General features: G+C 60.0%; 1 pseudogene across 1 annotated transcript in view; it reads right to left on the bottom strand.

Moving 5' to 3' along the window:
• Positions 1–7287: 7287 nt before the first annotated feature.
• LOC115901481 overlaps positions 7288–21429 on the bottom strand; it is a 22417-nt pseudogene continuing 8275 nt past the window's right edge. The window contains exons 12-38 of the transcript XR_004060547.1: positions 20753–20923; positions 20318–20627; positions 20163–20236; positions 19949–20036; positions 19755–19872; positions 19550–19673; positions 17997–18133; positions 17789–17915; positions 17559–17688; positions 17229–17471; positions 16649–16825; positions 16404–16549; positions 16233–16323; positions 15338–15727; positions 14641–14767; positions 14421–14539; positions 13773–13969; positions 12877–13060; positions 12637–12802; positions 12433–12557; positions 12033–12341; positions 10906–11109; positions 10087–10212; positions 9454–9729; positions 8737–8832; positions 8086–8220; positions 7288–7978 (exon numbers count right to left, since the gene is read on the bottom strand). The product of XR_004060547.1 is annotated as a myosin-6-like (transcript). The remainder of the gene's footprint in view (positions 7979–8085; positions 8221–8736; positions 8833–9453; positions 9730–10086; positions 10213–10905; positions 11110–12032; positions 12342–12432; positions 12558–12636; positions 12803–12876; positions 13061–13772; positions 13970–14420; positions 14540–14640; positions 14768–15337; positions 15728–16232; positions 16324–16403; positions 16550–16648; positions 16826–17228; positions 17472–17558; positions 17689–17788; positions 17916–17996; positions 18134–19549; positions 19674–19754; positions 19873–19948; positions 20037–20162; positions 20237–20317; positions 20628–20752; positions 20924–21429) is intronic.

Below are 21429 nucleotides of genomic sequence, written 5' to 3' on the forward strand. Positions count from 1 at the left end.
ATACTGGGAGGATACTGGGAGCACTGGGAGCGTTGGGGGTGTCTGGAGGGGCTCTGCTCCCAGTGCTCCCAGTTACCTCCCAGTGCTCCCAGTTGCTCCCCAGTGCTTCCCAGTTACTCCCAGTCACGCTCCGCTCACTCCTTGGTGCCTCCCAGTCCCTCCCAGTATCTCCCAGTACCTCCCAGTCCCCCTCAGTACCCTCCAGTTTCCGGCCAGCCACCCCCCGACTGGTCCCAGTCACTCCCAGCATAGCCCAGTATATCCCAGTATAGCCTCCCGGTCACTCCCAGTATATCCCAGCATAGCCTCCCGGTCACTCCCAGTCATTCCCAGTATATCCTCCCAGTCAATCCCAGTATATCCCAGTATATCCTCCCAGTCAATCCCAGTATATCCCAGTATGTTCTCTCAGCTCCCAGTCACTCCCAGTATATCCCAGCATAGCCTCCCAGTCACTCCCAGTCACTCCCAGTCAATCCCAGTATATCCCAGTATATCCCAGTATATCCCAGTATAGCCTCCTAGCCACTCCCAGTCAATCCCAGTCAATCCCAGTATATCCCAGTATGTCCTCTCAGCTCCCAGTCGCTCCCAGTATATCCCAGCATAGCCTCCCAGTCACTCCCAGTCACTCCCAGTCACTCCCAGTATATCCCAGTATAGCCTCCCAGTCACTCCCAGTCACTCCCAGTCACTCCCAGTATATCCCAGTATATCCCAGTATAGCCTCCCAGTCACTTCCAGTCAATCCCAGTCAATCCCAGTATATCCCAGTATTTCAGCCCCGCACCCCTCCCAGTATATCCCAGCATAGCCTCCAGTCACTCCCAGTCAATCCCAGTATATCCCAGTATGTCCTCTCAGCTCCCAGTCACTCCCAGTATATCCTCTCAGCTCCCAGTATATCCCAGTATACCCTCTCAGCTCCCAGTCACTCCCAGTATATCCCAGCATAGCCTCCCAGTCACTCCCAGTCACTCCCAGTCAATCCCAGTATATCCCAGTATAGCCTCCCAGTCAATCCCAGTCAATCCCAGTCACTCCCAGTAAATCCCAGTCAATCCCAGTATGTCCTCTCAGCTCCCAGTTCCCTCCCAGCCCCTCCCAGTGTCCCCAACAAGGTCCCTTTGTCCCGGTCCCGCCGGTGCCTGTCACCAAGGGGGGAGGGGCGACACACGTGGGTGTTCCCCCCAGTCTCTGCCCCTCCCCCAGCCCCACAGGGATCCCCAGAGACCTCCCCGGGGTCCCCCAGAACACCCCCGGACCCCCCTCGGGACCCCCCCGAGACCCCCAGGTCCCCTCAGGACCCACGGACACCTCGGGGTCCCCCAGAACCCCCCGGGTCCCCCTAAGACCCCCAGAATCCCCCAGGAGCCCCCGAACCCTCCCAAGACCCACAGGACCACCCCAGACCCCCCCGAGTCCCCCCAAGACCCCCCCAGGACTAACCCAGGACCCCCTCCTGGTCCCCCTAAGACCCCGCAGGGTCCCCCAGGACCCCAGGGTCCCCCTAAGATCCCCAGACACCCCAGAACCCCCCCCAGGACCCCCCCCGGGGTCCCCCAGAACCCCCCGGACCCCAGGACCTCCTCAAGACCCCCAAGACCCTCCAGAGACCCCCCCGGGACCCCCCCATGGGGCAGCCGGAGCCGCCGGGGGTTTTCGACCTGGGGGCGCTGAGAACCCCCCGGGGGCTGCTGCTGGCGGGGGAACTGGTACGGCAAACTGGGGATACTGGGGATACTGGTATGGCAAACTGGGGATACTGGGGAACTGGGGGGATACTAGGGGAACTGGTACGGCAAACTGGGGATACTGGGGATGCTGGGGGATACTGGTATGGCAAACTGGGGATACTGGGGATGCTGGGGAACTGGTATGGCAAACTGGGGATACTGGGGATGCTGGGGATACTGGTATGGGGAACTGGGGATACTGGGGATACTGGGGGAACTGGTACGGCAAACTGGGGATACTGGGAATACTGGGGATACTGGGATGGCATACTGGGGATACTGGGAAGGGATACTGGGGATACTGGGGATACTGGGGGAACTGGTACGGCAAACTGGGGATACTGGGGATACTGGGGATACTGGTATGGCAAACTGGGGATACTGGGGATACTGGGGATACTGGTATGGGAAACTGGGGATACTGGGGATACTGGGGATACTGGGATGGGATACTGGGGATACTGGGATGGGATACTGGGGGAACTGGTACGGCAAACTGGGGATACTGGGGATACTGGGGATACTGGGATGGGATACTGGGGATACTGGGATGGGATACTGGGGAACTGGTACGGCAAACTGGGGATACTGGGGATACTGGGGATACTGGGATGGGATACTGGGGGAACTGGTACGGCAAACTGGGGATACTGGGGATACTGGGGATATTTGGGACACTGGGGATACTGGGGGAACTGGTACACCAAACTGGGGATACTGGGGATACTGGGATGGGATACTGGGGGAACTGGTACAGCAAACTGGGGATACTGGGAATACTGGGATGGGATACTGGGATGGGATACTGGGGATACTGGGGGTACTGGGGGAACTGGTACGGCAAACTGGGGATACTGGGGATACTGGGGGAACTGGGATGGGATACTGGGGATACTGGGGATACTGGGATGGGATAGTGGGGGAACTGGGATGGGATACTGTGGGAACTAGGATGGGATAGTGGGGATACTGGGGGAACTGGTACGGCAAACTGGGGATACTGGGGATACTGGGATGGGATACTGGGGGAACTGGTATGGCAAAATGGGGATACTGGGGAACTGGGATGGGATACTGGGGATACTGGGATGGGATACTGGGGGAACTGGGATGGGATACTGGGGATACTGGGATGGGATACTGGGGGATACTGGGGGAACTGGTATGGCAAACTGGGTATACTGGGGATACTGGGATGGGATACTGGGGATATTGAGGGTACTGGGGGAACTGGGATGGGATACTGGGGATACTGGGATGGGATACTGGGGGAACTGGTACGGCATACTGGGGATACTGGGAGCATTGGGGATACTGGCACAGGAACTGGTATGGAATACTGGGGGAACTGGTACAGCATATTGGGAGCACTGGGAGCACTGGCATGGGATACTGGGGGAACTGGGATGGCATACTGGGGATATTGGGACGGATACTGGGAGCACTGGGGGGCACTGGGGGGGTGGTGGCACTGCTGTCCCTCCCGTGACCCCTCTGTGACCCCTGTGTGTCCCTGGGTGCCATCCAGGGGGTGGTGGCACTCCTGTCACCCCTGTGTCCCCCCTCTGTCCCCAGGTGCTCTCCGTGGGGGTGGTGGCACTCCTGTCCCCCCCCCTGACCCCTCTGTGTCCCCAGGTGCTGTCCGGGGGGGTGGTGGCACTGCTGTCACCCCCAGGTGCCATCCAGGGGGTGGTGGCACTCCTGTCACCCCTGTGTCCCCCCTCTGTCCCCAGGTGCTGACCGGGGGGGTGGTGGCACTGCTGTCACCCCCAGGTGCCATCCATGGGGTGGTGGCACTCCTGTCCCCCCCCGTGACCCCTCTGTGACCCCTCTGTCCCCAGGTGCTCTCCGTGGGGGTGGTGGCACTCCTGTCCCCCCCGTGACCCCCTGTGACCCCTCTGTCCCCAGGTGCTGTCCGGGGGGGTGGTGGCACTGCTGTCCCCCGCTGACCCCCCGCGGCCCCTCTGTCCCCAGGTGCTGTCTGGGGGGTGGTGGCACTGCGTCCCCCGTGACCCCCGTGACCCCTCTGTGTCCCCTCTGTCCCCAGGTGCTGTCCGGGGGGGTGGTGGCACTGCTGTCCCCGTGACCCCCGTGACCCCTCTGTGACCCCTCTGTCCCCAGGTGCTGTCCGGGGGGGTGGTGGCACTGCTGTCCCCCCCCGTGACCCCCCGTGACCCCTCTGTGTCCCCTCTGTCCCCAGGTGCTGTCCGGGGGGGTGGTGGCACTGCTGTCCCCCCCGTGACCCCCCGTGACCCCTCTGTGACCCCTCTGTCCCCAGGTGCTGTCCGGGGGGGTGGTGGCACTGCTGTCCCCCCCCGCGCCCCCCACCCTGGCCCCGGCGCTGCTCCAGACCCTGGCGGGGGCGGCGGCTCTGGGGGGGCTCCTGCTCAGGGACCCCCCCCGGCTGCCCCCCGGCTACGGCACCTGCCTGGTACGGGGACAGACGGGGACAGACGGGGACAGATGGGGACAGACGGGGACAAATGGAGACAGATGGGGACAGATGGGGACAGATGGGGACAGATGGGGACAGACGGGGACAGACGGGGACAGATGGGGACAGGCGGGGACAGACGGGGACAGACGGGGACAGACGGGGATAGACGGGGACAGATGGGGACAAATGGGGACAAATGGGGACAAATGGGGACAGACGGGGACAGACAAATGGGGACAGACGGGGACAGACGGGGACAAATGGGGACAGGCGGGGAAAAATAGGGACAGTGGTGGCACCCGAGGGACACGCCATGGGTGGCACTGCTCTCCGTGTCACTGTGTTCTCCTCCTGCCACATCGTGTGTCCCTCAGTGTCCCCACAGTGTGACCCCCCCCATAATTCCTCCATGTCACTTCGTGCCCCCATGGTGTCCTCCATGGTGGCCCCTCCATGTCCTCTTGTCATGTCCCCCTGGTGGCCTCCATCATGGCCTCTTGATGTCCCCTTGTCATCATCCTCATGGTGGCCTCCATGGTGGCCCTTAAATGTCCCTTTGTCACCCTCATGTTGCCACCCCCATAGTGTCCTCCATGGTGGCCCCTCCATGTCCCCTTGTCATGTTCATGGTGTCCTCAACGGTGGCCCCTCCATGGTGGTCCCTCTCTGTCCTCTTGTCATCCTCATGGTGGCCACGATGGTGGCCCTCTCATGTGCCCTTGTCATGTTCATGGTGGCCCTTCCATGTCCCCATGGTGGCCTTCATGGTGGCCCCTCCATGTCCCCATGGTGGCCCCTCCATGTCCCCTTATCATGTCCATGATGCTCTCCATGGTGACCCTTTCATGTCCCTTGTCATGTCCATGGTGGCCCCTCCATGTCCTCATGGTGGCCTCCATGGCGTCCCCTCCATGGTGGCCCTTCCATGTCACCTTGTCATGTTCATGGTGGCCCCTCCATGTCCCCATGTCATCCCCATGGTGGCCCCTCTATGGTGGCCCTTCCTTGTCCCTTGTCACCCCCATCGTGTCCACTCTATGGTGGCCCCTCCATGTCCCTTTGTCATTACCCCATGGTGGCCCCTCTGTCCTCCCGTGTCATCCCCATGGTGGCCCTTCCATGTCCCTTGTCATCCTCATGGTGGCCTCCACGGTGGCCCCTCCATAGTGGCCTCTCTGTGTTCCCGTGTCATCCTCATGGTGGCCCTTCCATGTCCCCATGGTGTCCTCCATGGTGGCCCTTTCATGTCACTCTGTCATCCTAATGGTGTCCTTCATAGTGGCCCCTCCATGTCCCCTTATCATGTCCATGATGTTCTCCATGGTGACCCTTTCATGTCCCTTGTCATGTCCATGGTGGCCCCTCCATGTCCTCATGGTGGCCTCCATGGCGTCCCCTCCATGGTGGCCCTTCCATGTTGCCTTGTCATGTTCATGGTGGCCCCTCCATGTCCCCATGTCATCTCCATGGTGGCCCCTCTCATGTCCCTTGTCATGTCCATGGTATCCTCCATGGTGTCCCCTCCATCATGGCTCCTCATCATCATGCCATGGTGGCCCCTCCACAGTGGCCCCTCCATGTCCCTTTGTCACCCCCGTGGTGTCCCCTCTATGGTGGCCCATCCATGTCCCCTTGTCATGCCCATGGTGTCCTCCATGGTGCCCCCATTGTCACACCTCCATCCCTCTGGTGTCCCCAAGGTGTCCTGCTGCCACCCCTCCATGTCCATCTCATGTCTCCATGGTGTCCCCATGGTGTCCCCTCCATGTCATCCCCCATCCCCCTGGTGTCCCCCCCATGCCCTCGTGGTGTCCCCTCTATGTCCCCTTGTCACACTCATGGTGGCCCCTCCATGCTGGCCCATCCATGTCCCCTTGTCATCCTCATGGTGTCCTCCATGGTGGCCCCATTGTCACCACCTCCATCCCCCTGGTGTCCCCCATGTCCCCATGGTGTCCTACTGCCACCCCTCCATGTCCATCTCATGTCCCCATGGTGTCCCCTCTGTCACCCCCCATCCCCCTGGTGTCCCCTCCGTGTCACCCCCCATCCCCCTGGTGTCCCCCATGTCCCCATGGTGTCCCCATTGTCACCCCCCATCCCCCTGGTGTCACCCCCGCTGTCCCCCCAGGACCTGCTCCGGGCCATCAGTGGCACCCTCATCTTCCTCGTGGCCGCCCTGGTGGCCTTGGCCTCATCCCGTGACGCCCTGGCTGCCACCACCTTTGTGAGTGTCCCCAAACCCCGCCCCCTCCTTGAGCCCCGCCCCTGACTGACCGGGTCACGCCCTCTTCTGACCAGGCCACGCCCCCTTCCCCTCCCCCCAGACCTTCAGCCTCCTCCTGGCCTTGGTCTTTGCCTTCGACACCTTCGTCACCTTCCGCACGCGGGTGGCACCGGGACAGGGTGAGGGACACTGGGGACACCTGGGACACCCTGGGGTGGGGTTGGGGACACCTGGGACACTCTTGGGTGGGGCTGGGGACATCTGGGACCCCTTCAGGTGGGATGGGGGACACCTGGGACATCCTTGGGTGAGGTGGGGGACACCTGGGACACCCTGGGGTGGGCTTGGGGACACCTGGGAGACCCTTGGGTGGGGTTTGGGGACAACTGGGACACCCTGGGGTGGGGCTGGGGACACCTGGGGGACCCATGAATGAGATTGAGGGACACCTGGGACATCCTTGGGTGGGGTTGGGGACACCTGGCATGTCCATGGGTGGGGTTGGGGACATCTGGAACACCTTGGGGTGGGGTTGGTGACACCTGGGATGTCCATGGCTGGGGTCGAGGACACCTGGGACATGTTTGGTGGGGCTGGGGGACACCTGGGACCCCTTTAGGTGGGATGGGGGCACCTGGGTTCTCCTCCTCCACCATCTCCAGCTCTTTCTCCTCCAGATCCCGACATGGAGGGTGGCTGAAGGCCACCAACCCCCACCACTGTCCCATTGTCCCCCTCTGTCCCCTCTCCACCTGGTCCTGCCCCCCACCCCCCCAAATTAAACCTTGTCCCACAGCCGGTGCTGCTCAGGGTCGTGTTTTTGGGGTGGGGTGGCCGAGGGGACATTGTGTCCCTTCTGTGGCTCACTAATGAAATAATTATGGCATCGGGGTCCCCTCGTCTTGGACAGGGGGTGGGGGGTGTCACTGGTGGGGAGAGGGTCTACTGTGGGGTTTGGAGTCACTCATGATGGTGGGTCCATCATCATCATCATGGGTCCATCATGGTGGTGGTGGGTTCATCTCATCATCGTGGGTCCATCATGGTGGTGGTGGGTTCATCTCATCGTCATTGTGGGTCCATCTTGGTGGTGGTGGGTTCATCTCATCGTCATTGTGGGTCCATCTTGGTGGTGGTGGGTTCATCTCATCATCATTGCAGGTCCATCTTGGTGGTGGTGAGTAACTTGTATCATGGTGGGCAGGTCCCCTGTTGTGGTATGGGAGGTCCTTCATGGTGCCATCATGGTGGGTCCCCCACGGTGGTGGTGGAGGATCCCTCATCACAGGGGCAGGTCACTCGTCATGGTGGTCATGGGTTTCTTATCACAGTGAGGAGTCCCCTGTGGTGGTCAGTCCCTCAATGTGAGGTGATGGACCCCTCATGGTGATGGTGGGACCCTTATCATCGTGGTTGGTCAGTCATTGTCATGATGGGACCTTCATCATGATGGAACCTTCATCATGGTGGAACCTTCATCATGGTGTGTCCCTCATAGTGGCAGTGGTGTCACTCATGGTGGTGGGTCATTACTGGTGGGTCCCTCATAGGGATGGGTCACTCCTCATCGTGCAGCTTCTGGAGTGGGATGGGAGAGAGGACAGAAGGTCCGGGTGGGGTTGTGGGGCAGCTGTGGGGGGTGACAGGAGGTGACAGGGGATGACAGGAAGTGACGGGGGTCCCACCTTGGCTCCGATGTCGCGGCTCTTGGCCCGCAGTTTGTTGACCTGGGACTCGGCGATGTCGGCACGTTCCTCAGCCTCATCCAGCTCGTGCTGCGCCTTCCGGAACTTGGCCAGGTTGGTGTTGGCCTGCTCCTCCTGGGGAGCAAGGGGGAGGTCACTGGCGTGGCCACAGGGAGGTGTGGATGTTCTCCTGCCACCCCTACAACTGGGGTGGCTTCATCCATCCATCCATGGATCCATGGATCCATCCATCCATCCATCATCCATCCATCATCCATCCATCCATCCATCATCCATCCATCCGTCATCCATCATCCATCCATCCATCATCCATCCATCCATCATCCATCCTTCATCCATCATCCATCCGTCATCCATCCATCATCCATCCGTCATCCATCCATCCATCCGTCATCCATCCATCCATCCCTCCATCATCCATCCATCCCTCCATCATCCATCATCCATCCATCATCCATCCATCATCCATCCATCATCCATCCATCATCCATCAGTCCATCATCCATCCATCCATCATCCATCCGTCCATCCATCCGTCCATCCATCCGTCCATCCATCCGTCCATCCATCCGTCCATCCATCCGTCCATCCATCCGTCCGTCTGTCCATCCCTCTGTCCCATTCACCCACCGCCTCCTCCGCCTGTCTCTTGTAGGCCTTGACTTTCATCTGCAGTTTGTCCACCAAGTCCTGCAGCCGCAGCAGGTTCTTCTTGTCCTCCTCCGTCTGGGGGAACAGGGACAGGGATGGGCACTGGACCAGAGTGCAGCCACAACTCCTGGGCCTCAGTTTCCCTTCCCAGGGACTTCCTGCATCCCCCTGGCCACCAGGGCGATGTTCTGGGTCACCCACGTTCCTTTGGTCACTCAATGAATGTTCTGGGTCATCTTTGTTCCTGTGGCCACCATGTCTTGGGTCACCCATGTCCTTGTGGTCACCCCATCAACACTCTGGGTTGATCACATCCCTGGGGCCACCATCTCTGCCCATTTTCGGTCCCCCACAGGTGTGACTGAAGACAGGCTGTGCTGTGGTGGCCTCATCTGGTAACTGAGTTTGACCCACCCAGGTGATGTCACCCGCTGGCTGAGCTCCATGACCCACCTCAATGGTCCCATCTGTACCTGATCTTCATGACCCGCCCAGGTGCTCTTACCTGGTACCTGAGTCTCACCCCTGTGGTTTCACCTGGTAGCTGAGCTCCTTGATTTACCCCCATGGTCTCACTTCCGTGGTCTCACCTGGTACCTGAGTCTCACCTCCATGGTCTCACCTGGTAGCTGAGCTCCTTGACCCACCCCCATGGTCTCACCTCCATGGTTTCACCTGGTACCCCCATGGTCTCACCTGGTAGCTGAGCTCCTTGACGCGCCGCTCGGACTTGCGCAGCCCCTTGACGCTCTCGGCGTTGCGCTTCTGTTCGGCCTCCAGCTCGTTCTCCAGCTCCCTCACGCGCCCCTCCAGCTTCTGCAGCTGCTTCTTGCCGCCCTTGAGGGCCAGCTGCTCGGCCTCGTCCAGCCGCAGCTGCAGGTCCTTGATGGTCTGCTCCATGTTCTTCTTCATGCGCTCCAGGTGCGCGCTCGTGTCCTGCTCCTTCTTCAGCTCCTCTGCCATCATGGCCGCCTGCCCGCGGGGGGACAAGCAGGGGTCCATGGCACGTTCTCCACAGTGGCCCCGGTGGTGGTCCCGGGGATGACCCCAGGGATGAACCTGGTGATGACCCCCACTGATGGCCCCAGTGATGGTCCCTGGTGATGGACCCGGTGATTGCCCCAGTGGTGGCCGCGGTAATGACCCTGGTAGTGGCCCTGGTGATGACCCTGGTGGTGGCCCTGGTGGTGGCCCTGGGGATGACCCTGGTAGTGGCCCTGGTGGTGGCCCTGGTGGTGGCCCCGGTCATGGCCCCAGTGCTGGCCCCAGTGCTGGCCCTGGTGGTGGCCCCAGTGGTGACCCCGGTGATGGCCCCACAGTGACACTCACATCGGTGATGGCCTTCTTGGCCTTCTCCTCAGCGTTCCGGCACTCCTGGACGGCCTCTTCCACCTCTGTCTGCAGCTGGGAGATGTCACCCTCCATCTTCTTCTTCTGGCTGATGAGGCTGGTGTTCTGGGCGGGGACAGGGAGGCAACTCAGGAGGTGGCCCAGGGGCTACTGTCCCACCCCCTCTGTCTCCACAGGTCTTGGAGACTCCCCTGTGTCTCTGCATGGTGAAAGATCTGGAGATCTTGGTGACGCAACACAGAAATGGACACCACCCTTCTGTAGACCAACCAAACATTCCTTGGACCTTCCATGGATCAAGCCAACCTCCTCCAGACCAACCAACCCTCCTGAGACCTTCAGGAGAAGGTGGCACTGTTGGGTCCGGGTCAGCTAGAGACATCTTGGGGATCTCCAGCATAGTGGGAGTTGGTCTTCATCACCCCAGTCCAACCAGACCCTCCTCCAACCAAACCCAACCCTCCTTGGACCTTCTTTAGACCAACCCAACCTCCTCCACAGGTTGGTCCATGGAGGTCTACAGCTCAGTGAGAGTTGGCCTTCATCACCCCAATCCAACCAGGCCTTCCATAGACCAACTCAACCTCCTCCAACCAAACCCAACCCTCCTTGGATCATCTTCTTTAGACAAACCCAACCTCCTCCAGACCAACCCTTGAGGAGGTGGGGGTGACGTTGGGTCTGCACCACCCTGAGACACCTTGAGCTCCCCAACAAAGCAACCAGAGCTGTTTCTCCTGGACTGGAGCACCCCTGGATGGAGGTGGCACCTCTCCTGGCGGGCAGGTGAGGTCTCACCTGCGAGTGGAGGAGCTGGACCCTCTCGCTGGCCTCGATGAGCTCCTGCTCGGCCAGTTTCCGGGCCCTCTCGGTCTGTTCCACCAGGCCCCGGAGCTCCTCCAGCTCGGACTGCAGCAGGGTGTTCCTGCGCTCCACCATGGCCACGTTCTCCTTCAGGTCCTCCCCGACCCTTGCTGCGTCATCCAGCTGCAGCTGTGTGTCCTGGGGGTGGTGGGAAGGGATGGTGGGTCCACCTGGCCATGGTGTGGTGGGAAGGGGTGGTGGTTCCACCCGGACATGGGGCGGTGGGAAGGGGTGGTGGGTCCATGCCGCCATGGGGTGGTGGGAAGGGGTGGTGAGTCCACCCGGACATGAAGTGGGAAGGGGTGGTGGGTCCATGCAGCCATGGGGTGGTGGGAAGGGGTGGTGAGTCCACCCGGACATGAAGTGGGAAGGGGTGGTGGGTCCAACCAGCCATGGGGTGGTGGGAAGGGGTGGCGGGTCCATCAAACCACCCCTGTTGGGTGGTGGGACTTCCTACACACCAAGGTGCCCATGGAGAGGTACCTTCAGGACCAAAATGTCCCCATGGACAGGAACCTTCAGGTACCTCCTACACCTTCATGTCCTCATGGGACCTTCAGGTACCTCCTTGCACTTCCATTTCCCCATGGGACCTTCAGATACCTCCTACCTCTCCACACCACATGGAGAGATGCCTTCAGATACCCCCTACACCTCCATCTCCCCGTGCAACCTTCAGTCATCTCCTACCCCTCTGTGTCACAAGGACAGGTACCTTCAGGTACCTCCTGCACCTCCATGTCCCCATGGACAGGTACCTTCAGGACCTCAGTGTCCCCACGGACAGGGACCTTCAGGTATCTCCTGCACCTCCATGTCCCAGTGGGACCTTCAGATAGCTCCAACCCCTTCACACCACATGGACAGGTGCCTTCAGGTACCTCCTACACCTTCATGTCCCCATGGGACCTTCAGGTACCTCCTACACCTTCATGTCCCCATGGGACCTTCGGGTACCTCCATGTCCTCATGGACGGGTACCTTCAGGTACCTCCTACACCTCCATCTCCCCGTGTGACCTTCAGGCATCTCCTACCTCTCCACACCACATGGACAGGTACCTTCAGGTAGCCCTGCAGAGCCTTGACCTGCTTCTGGGCCTCATTGGCGCCACGGTTGGCGTGGCTGAGCTGGATCTCCATCTCGTTGAGGTCGCCCTCCATCTTCTTCTTCAGCCTCAGGGCCTCGTTGCGGCTCCGGGTCTCGGCGTCCAGCGAGGTCTGGAGCGACTCCACCACGCGCAGGTGGTTGCGCTTCACCTGCTCCATCTCCTCCTCCTTCTCGCCCAGCTTCCGCTCGTACTCCGCCTTCACCTGGTTGAACTCCAGCTGCGCCCTCAGGATCTTCCCCTCCTCGTGCTCCAGGGAGGCCTGGGGAGGACAGAGAGGACCTTGAGGACCACAGAGGGTGGACGTCCCACCAGGAGAAGGCAGGGATGAGGTGGGACGGGGCTTGATCCACCTCAGCCTCTTCCAGAGCAGCTTGGAGCTCCAGCTTCTCGGCGTCCAGCTGTTTCCGGACCTTCTCCAGCTCGTGGATGGATTTGTTGCCAGCGCCGAGCTGCTCCGTGAGGTCCGAGATCTCCTCTGCCCAGGTGAGACCCCGTCAGACCCCGTGGGAATGGGCGGGGAATGCCCAGGTGGGCAGAGGGACCCGTGGTGTCACCTTGGAGATTCTTGTTCTCCCTCTTGAAGGTCTCCAGGTGCTCCAGGGACTCCTCGTAGATGTTCCTCAGCTTGAAGAGGTCGGTGCTGAGGGCCCTGGCCTCCTTCTGGGATGCCTCCAGCTCCGTCTGCGACTCCTCGAACTTCTGCTTCCACTCGGCCAACACCTGGGGACAGCCAGGTGTCACCCCGCAGCCACCTGGCCCCACCCAGCCGTCCCCAACCTGCCACACCTGCCCACCTTGTCAAAGTTCCTCTGCTTCTTGTCCAAGGCAGCGGCAGCCGCGTTCGACCGCTCCACGTCAGCCATCAGGTCCTCGATCTCGTTCTGCAGCCGGTGCTTGGTCTTCTCCAGTGAGGAGCATTTGGCGTTGACGGCCTCCACGGCCTCCTCGGCCTCCTGCAGCCGCTGCGCCAGCTTCTTCCTGCCCCAGGGACCACCTGGGGTCACTCACAGGCCAGGTGGGGCCGCTTGAACCTTCTCCCACCCAGCCACTGGCCAAAGTTCTTCTCTGCATCTCCTCTACCTTCGCTGGGTTACTCTACCCCCTCCAGGACCTTCTCCAGGGGGTGGTCTCCATCCTGATCCCATAGGAGCTCCACCCATGAGGAGATTACTTAACCTCTAAAACCTCCAAAACTTCTCCTGTGGGTGGTCTCCACCCCTGACCCCACAAGAGCTCCACCATGGGGTGATGACTCGTCCAAAACCTTCTCCAGAACATTCTCCCAAGAGCGATCTCCATCCCTGACTCCACAGGAGCTCCACCCATGGGGCAATAGCTCACTTGGGTTCCTCCAAACCTTCTCCAGAACATTCTCCCAAGGGTGATCTCCACCCCTAACCCCACAGGAGCTACATCCATGGGAAGGTGACTCAACCTCTAAAACCTTCTCCAGAACTTTTTCCATGGTTTCCACCTCCCCAATCCCACAGAATCTCCATCTATGGGACAAGACTCACTTCTCCTCCTCCAGAACCTTCTCCAGGGGGTGGTCTCCGCCCCTCTGACCCCACAGAAGCTCCACCCATGGTGCAATGACTCACTTAGACTCCTCCAAAACCCCCTCCAGAACATTCTCCCAAGGGTGATCTCCACCCCTGACCCCACAGGAGCTCCACCCATGGTGACTCACTTGGCCTCCTCCAGCTCCTCAGTGCGTTGGATGGCGTCTGTCTCATACTTGGTCCTCCACTGGGCCACCTCGGAGTTGGCCTTGGAGAGCGAGCGCTGGAGCTCGGCCTTGGCCTCGGTCTCCTCCTCGTACTGCTCCCGCAGCAGGTCCCCGTCGTGCCGGGCCGACTGCAGCGCGTGCGCCAGCGCGTTCTTGGCCTGGGGAGGAGAAGGTGGCACCGTCGGATCCAGCTCACCTGGAGTCCTCTTGGGTTTCTCTGGCTCAGCAGGAGCTGGTCTTCATCACCTCAACCCAATCAGACCTTCTGCAGACCAAGCCAATCATTCTTGGACCTTCCATAGACCAACCCAAGCTCTTCCAGATCAATCCAACCTTCCCTACACCTTCAGGAGAAGGTGGCACCGTTGGATCCAAGTCACCTTGAACTCCTTGTAGTCTCCAGCTCAGCAAGAGCTGGTCTTCATCACCTCAACCCAACCAGACCTTCTGCAGACCAACCCAACCCTCCCTGCACCTTCTACAGCAGAATCACTGCAGATGGACCTACCTAACACAACCATTCCGAACCAGTGACCATGAGGGCGAAGGACACCTGTGACCCACCTGGATCCCCTCCCCAGATCTGCTCACCCCTCCACCGGACCCCACCTTCATCTCCTCCTCCAGCTGCCTCCGCAGGTCCTCCAGCTGCTGGGTGTAGGACACCTTGCCGCGGGTCAGCTGGGACACCAGCGCCTCCTTCTCCTCCAGCTGCCGCGACAGCTCACCTGCATGGGTGGGCGGGGCTTCAGGTGTGGGGTGGAGGTGGGGTGGGGGATGGAGGTGCAGGTGTGGGGCAGGGGTGGGGCCACCCCGGGTCAGCTCCCACCGTTCTCCGTCTGCAGCTTGGCCCGTTGGGTGTTGGCGTCGTTGAGGACGCGTTGGGTCTCCTCCAGCTTTGCCAAGTGCTCGGCAGCCTGGTCCTCCATGGAGCGCGACATCTTCTCCATGGCCACCTGCAGGGAGGGGCCACAGGAGGGGTGGGGCTGGAGGCTGTGGTGGGGTGGACGTGCTCCATGGTTGGATGTGTCCAAAGCCAGGCTGGACAGGGCTTGGAGCCACCTGATCTGGTGGAACCCTGGGTGGGATCCACCCAACACTGCTCTCAACCCAACCCAACCACATGGAGAGTCTTCATTTCAACGCAACTCAGGTCAACTCAGCCATGTGGAGACTCTTCAGCCCAACCAGCTGAAGGTTCTTCAACACAACTCAACCCAATGAGGTGGACACTCAACCTAACTCAACCAGTTGAAGGTTCTTCAAAGCAACTCAACACAACTCAACCAGCTGGAGACTCTCCAGCCCAACCAGCTGAAGGTCCTTCAACACAACTCCGCCCAACAAGGTGGACACTCAACCCAACTCAACCAGTTGGAGATTCTTCAGCCCAACTTAATCCAACCCAGCCTGGTCTAGTGGAAGGTGTCGCCCCCCAAGGATTGATGGAACTGGATGATCTCAGCGGTCCTGTCCCACACAAACCATCCCATCATTCCCTCCTGTCCATCTCAACCTCCTCCTACCTTAGACTTGATCAGCTGCTCCACGTTGGCGCTGAGGTCATCCAGCTCCAGCTTGAGCTCGCTCTTCTCCTTCTCCAGCTTCTGCTTGACACGCTGGAGGTTGTCCAGCTGCTCTCCCAGCTCGGCCACACTGTCGGCGTGTTTCTTCCTCAGCGCGGCCGCCGTGGCCTCGTGCTGCAGCGTGGCCTCCTCCAGGTCCCGCCGCAGCTTCTGGAACTCGGCCTCTCGCTTCTTGTTGAGCTCCAGCTGCGCCGAGGTGGCACCGCCGGCCTCCTCCAGCCGCTCGCTGAGCTCCTCCAGCTCCCGCGACAGCTCTGAGCGCTGCTTCTCCACCTTGGCCCGGCCCGTCCGCTCCGCCTCCAGCTCCTCCTCCAGCTCCTCAATCCGTGCCTGCGTGCCAAGAGGGTGCTCAACCCAACGAAGGTGGACACTCAACCCAACTCAACCAGCTGGAGACTCTCCAGCTCAACCAGCTGAAGGTTCTTCAAAGCAACTCAACCCAACAAGGTGGACACTCAACCCAACTCAACCAGCTGGAGACTCTTCAGCTCAACCAGCTGAAGGTTCTTCAAAGCAACTTGGGTGAACCCCCAACCCCTCCACTCAACCCAAGCCAAGCAGCTTTGGGACACTTGAATCCAACTCAACTCGACCCAACCCAAGCAGCTGGAGACCATTCAGGTCAACCCAACCAGTCGGAGACTCAACCCAGCCCAACCAGCTGGAGACTCTTCAACCACACCAAAACCAACCCAACCAAGTGGAGCCTCTTCCACTCAGCCCAACCACCTTGAGACTCGCCAGCTCAACTGTCAGGTTGCTCTTCAACCCAACCAAACCACCTGGAGATGCTCCAGTCCATCCCAATGAGACACAGACCCAGCTTCCCCCCAACCTGTAGCTCCTTCAGCTTCTTCTGGAGCTGCAGAGCCAGCGCCTGCTCGTCCTCGATCCTGCTGTTCTGCTGGTGGATCTCAAACTCCTTCCTGTGTAAGAACGGGGGGCAAGTGAGGCCTCACCTGTGACCCTCAACTGGACCTCACCTGGCAGGGAGATCCAGCCTCACTTCTTGAGCTTCTCCTCCAGCTGCTGCTTGTCATTCTCCAGATCCATGATGTTCTCCTGGGTCAGCTTCAGGTCACCTTCCAGTTTCCTCTTGGCCCGTTCCAGGTCCATCCGGATCTTCTTCTCCTGTTCCAGGGACCCTTCGAGCTGTGCAGGAACACAGAAATGGGGAGAAACCCCAAGTTTTGTTTATCTTTGCCCCAGAAGTTTCTCAGCAGGGCCTGGGGTGGGACCAGCCACACTCACATCATCCACTTGCTGTTCCAGCTTGACTTTGCCCTTAGTCAAGGTGTTGACCTTGTCTTCCTCAGCCTGCAGGTCGTCCAGCGTCTGCTGGTGGGACTCCTGCAGAGCCTTCTTCTCCTTGGCCAGCTTGGCGATGGTCTCGTCCAGCCCCGCCATCTCCTCCGTCAGGTTCTTGACCTGTGGGAGAAGTGTCCGGCCTCCAGCTCAGTGCCAGGGTGGGGCAGAGTTGGGGGAGGTTGATGTTCACCTCAGCCAAAGAGGTTGTTTCAATGCAGGAGAACCCAAAGGACTTCGGGTCTTCTCAATGAGTCCAACCCAACCAACACTGGATCTTCTCAACCTGCCTTGGGTCTCCTCAACCCAAGCTAACAAATCCCACCCAGCCTTGGGTCTCCTCGACACCTCGTGTCTTCTCAACCCACCTCGACAATCCTTGATCATCCCAACCCAACCCAACCCAACCAGTTTTACGTCTCATCAACCCAACCCAACCAGCCTTGAGCCTTCTCAACCCAACCCAACAAGGCTGAGCAGACTCAAGTCCCCTCACCTCGAAGCCAAGCTCTCTCCCCATCCTCACCTTGTTCTCAGTCGCGTGTTTCTCCTTCTCCACCTTGGCCAGGGTCAGCTCCAGGTCATCAATGTCCTTCTTCAGCTCCGAGCATTCGTCCTCCAGCTTCCTCTTCTTGGCTGTCAGCTCGGCATTCATCTCCTCCTCATCCTCCAGCCGTTCTGTCAGCTCTTTCACCTTGGCCTCCAGCTGGATCTTGTTCTTGATCAGCTGGTCACAGCGTTCCTCGGCATCATTCAGGTTGTCCTGCTCCTGTTGGGGGAGCGGTGGCAAGTGAAGCAGGGTGTGGTGGGGGTGGTGGTCACACCTGTGATGTGGTTTTGGGCTGATCCGACTCACAGCCTGCACTTGGAGCTGGAGGTCGTTCTTCTCCTGCAGCATGGAGACCATCTTCTCCTCCAGCTCCTTCCGCCGCGGACTCCGACTTCTCCAGGGCATCCTTCAGCCGCCCGTACTCCTCCTTCATGTTCTGCTCCAGGAGGCCCCGAGAAGGTCAAAGACCCTCATCCAACACCCCCCAGACCGTCCTGGCGGTGGTGGTCCCACCCTGCCCTGCCCACCCCGCCCACCTGCATCTCCTTCTCCGTCTCCGCGCTCTTCAGCAAGGGCTTGATCTTGAAGTAGAGCTTCATCCACGGCCAGTTCTTCACCCCCATGAAGGCCCGGAGGTTCCACTGGATCACCAGCAGCGCGTCCCTACGAGGAGGAGGAGGACACAGGTGCCACCACATGCCCAGCCAGGTGACCAGGTGAGCAGAAGGCCCACCCCTGCCTCACCGGCGCTCCACGATCTTCTTGAACTCGATGCGCATGAGCTGCCCCCGCGCCCGCGCCTGGATGCGGGTGATGATGCGGGACAGGCGGTCGTCCCGCATCTCCTCCAGCTGGCCCAGGAGCCCTGCCTTGAAGAAGACCTGGGGGGAGGGAGAAGGTGGTGGGACCATGAGGTCCGTGTCCACCTCAGATGGTGGGACCACAGGGAACAGAGACAACGAGATGTCTCCACGGTGTGTCCAAAGGGGTTTTGGTGGGTGGAAGGATAGATGGACAAACGTAGATGTAGATGGACAGATGGACATGGGGATCACAGGACCACGAGGTCCATGTCCACATCGGATGGTGTCACCACAGGGAACAGAGACAACAAGATGTCCCCATGGTGTGTCCAAAATGGTTGTGGTGGGTGGAAGGATGGGGTGGTGTCTGGGTAGATGGACAGATGGACGTGTTGATGGACAGATGGACATGGGGATCATGGGACCACGGGGTCCACAACACATGAAGGATGGTGGGACCACAGGGAGCAGGGATCACGAGATCCCACATGATGGGATCAAACTGGTTGTGGTGGGTGGAAGGATGGGGTGGTGTTGGGTTAGATGGACAGATGGACGTGTTGATGGACAGATGGACACAGGAGATCATGGGACCATGAGATCCATGTCCACCTTGGATGGTGGGACCACAGGGAACAGAGACAATGAGATGTCCCCACAGTGTCCCCAAAGGGGTTGTGGTGGGTGGAAGGATGGGGTGGTGTTTGGGTAGATGGACAGATGGACATGTTGATGGACAGATGGACAAGAGGATCATGGGACCATGAGGTCTGTGTCCACCTCAGATGGTGGGACCACAGGGAACAGAGACCACCGGAGGTCCACGTGGTGTGCCCAAAGTGGTTGTGGTGGGTGGAAGGATGGGGTGGAGTCTAATTAGATGGACAGATGGACATGTTGATGGATAGATGGACACATGAATGGTGGGACCATGGGGTCCACTACACCTGCAGGATGGTGGGACCACAGGGAAACACTACACCTGAAGGATGGTGGGACCACAGGGAACAGAGACAACGAGATGTCCCCACGGTGTGCCCAAAGGGGTTGTCGGGGGTGGAAGGATGGGGTGGAGTCTAATTAGATGGACAGATGGACATGGTGATCACGGCACCACAGGGTCCATGTTCACCTTGGATGTTGGGACCACAGGGAACAGGGACCGTGAGATCTCACCCAGTGGGATCAAACTGGTTGTGGTGGGTGGAAGGATGGGATGGTGTCCGGGTAGATGAACAGATGGACACGTTGATGGACAGATGGACATGGGACCATGGGGTCCACAACACATGAAGGATGGTGGGACCACAGGGAACCATGAGATCTCACCCAGTGGAATCAAACTGGTTGTGGTGGGTGGAAGGATGGGATGGTGTCCAGAAGGAACAGATGGACATAGGGAGGGACAGATGGAGAGGTGAATGGTGGGACCATGGGGTCCACTACACCTGAGGGATGGTGGGACCACAGGGAACAGGGACCACGAGACCTCACCTTGGTGTGCCCAAACTTGTACTGGTTGTGGTCGATGTCGATGGAGCCCAGGAGCTTCTCGGCGCCCTTGCGGCTGTCGATGAACTGCCCCTCGGGGATGGCCGCGGGGTTCAGGATGCGGTACCTGGGGGCCAGAGAGGACGTGACCCACGAGCTCACCCTGGTGGGGTTGTCCCCCCTCCCCAAACCCGCTCCGTGTCCCCACCGCTGTCGGAAGTCCCCGTAGAGGATGCGGTTGGGAAAGCCCTTGCGGCAGATGCGGATTCCCTCCAGGACCCCGTTGCAGCGGAGCTGGTGCATGACCAGGGCGTTGTCCATCACACCTGGAGGAGACACAGGTGAGGGGTCAACCACGAGCCACGCCCACACCCCAACCTCCCATCCCCACCCTTGGCTCACCCGGCTCCTTCCGCTCATTCGGGACGAGGCAGCGGACGAAGTGGGGGTGGGTGGTCTTGAGGTTGGCCATCAGCTTGTTGAGGTTCTCCTGGGGAGGAGAGGGGAGGGTGACCAATGAGAGGGCAGGGGAGGGGCTGGGGCGTGGTGGCACCACCCTCTACACCAGGGGTTGTTCTCCCCCTGCCCCACAGCAGATCCAGGGCAGGTCCCTCACCCGGTGCAGGGCTGAGACCGTCTGGAAGGAGGAACCTTTCTTCTTGGCTCCCTTCCCCTTCCCGCTGTCAGCGCCTGTGGAGGAGAGCGGTGGGATGAGGTGGGAACAAGGACAACTCCTGTGGGAGCTGTCTTCTTCACCCCTCCATCACCCACCAGAGTCTGCCCCGGCGTAGTTGGAGAAGAGGTGGGCCAAGAGCTTGAGGGCGGATTTCTGGTAGAGCCCCACCACCGTCTCGTTGAGGGGGTCCTTGTTCTTCTCCAGCCAGCCCAGGATGTTGTAGTCCACGGTGCCGGCGTAGTGGGTGAGCGAGAAGTGGGCTTCGGACTTGCCCTTGACGTTCCGTGGCTTCCCGAAGTTGGCCGACTTGCCCAGGTGGTTGTCGTAGAGTTTGGACTTGAAGGTCATGTCCGAGGCCTTGGGGAACATGCACTCCTCCTCCAGGATGGACATGATCCCCATGGGCTGTGGACAAGCAGACCTTGTTGGCCAGGAAGGACACCAAGGACAACCCAAAAGGCCACCTGAGGGGCTCCAGACCCTCCTCCCTCAGCCCCTGGAGGCCCTGGAGGCCCTGGGGGTGGTGGTACCTTCTCGATGAGGTCGATGCAGGCCTGCAGGTCCATGCCGAAGTCAATGAACTCCCACTCAATGCCCTCCTTCTTGTACTCCTCCTGCTCCAGCACGAACATGTGGTGGTTGAAGAACTGCTGCAGCTTCTCGTTGGTGAAGTTGATGCACAGCTGCTCGAAGCTGTTGAACTGGGGGAGGAGAGGGAAACATGGGTGAAGGAGTCCATGGGGTCAACTCAACACCCAATGGGGCCACTCAACACCTAAGGAGGCCAACTGAGTCCATGGGGTCAACTCAACATCCAGTGGGGCCACTCAACACCCAGTGGAGCCAACTGAGTCCATGGGGTCAACTCAACACCCAACGGGGCCAACTGAGTCCATGGGGTCAACTCAACACCCAACGGGGCCAATGGAGTTCATGAGGTCACCTCAACACCCAACAGGGTCACCTGAGTCCATGGGGTCAACTCAACACCCAACAGGGCCAACTCAAGACCCAATGGGATCAACTGAGTCCATGGGGTCAACTCAAGACCAACAGGGCTAACTGAGTCAGTGGTATCAATTCAACACCCAATGCGGTCAACTCAACAGCCAGTGAGGCCACAACTGAGTCCATGGAGTCAACTCAACACCCAACAAGGCCAATGGAGTCCATAGGGTCAACTCAACACCCAGTGGGGCCAACTGAG

The sequence above is a fragment of the Camarhynchus parvulus genome, chromosome 2 (assembly GCF_901933205.1).
Source record: "Camarhynchus parvulus chromosome 2, STF_HiC, whole genome shotgun sequence".
NCBI classification, from domain to species: Eukaryota; Metazoa; Chordata; class Aves; order Passeriformes; family Thraupidae; genus Camarhynchus; species Camarhynchus parvulus.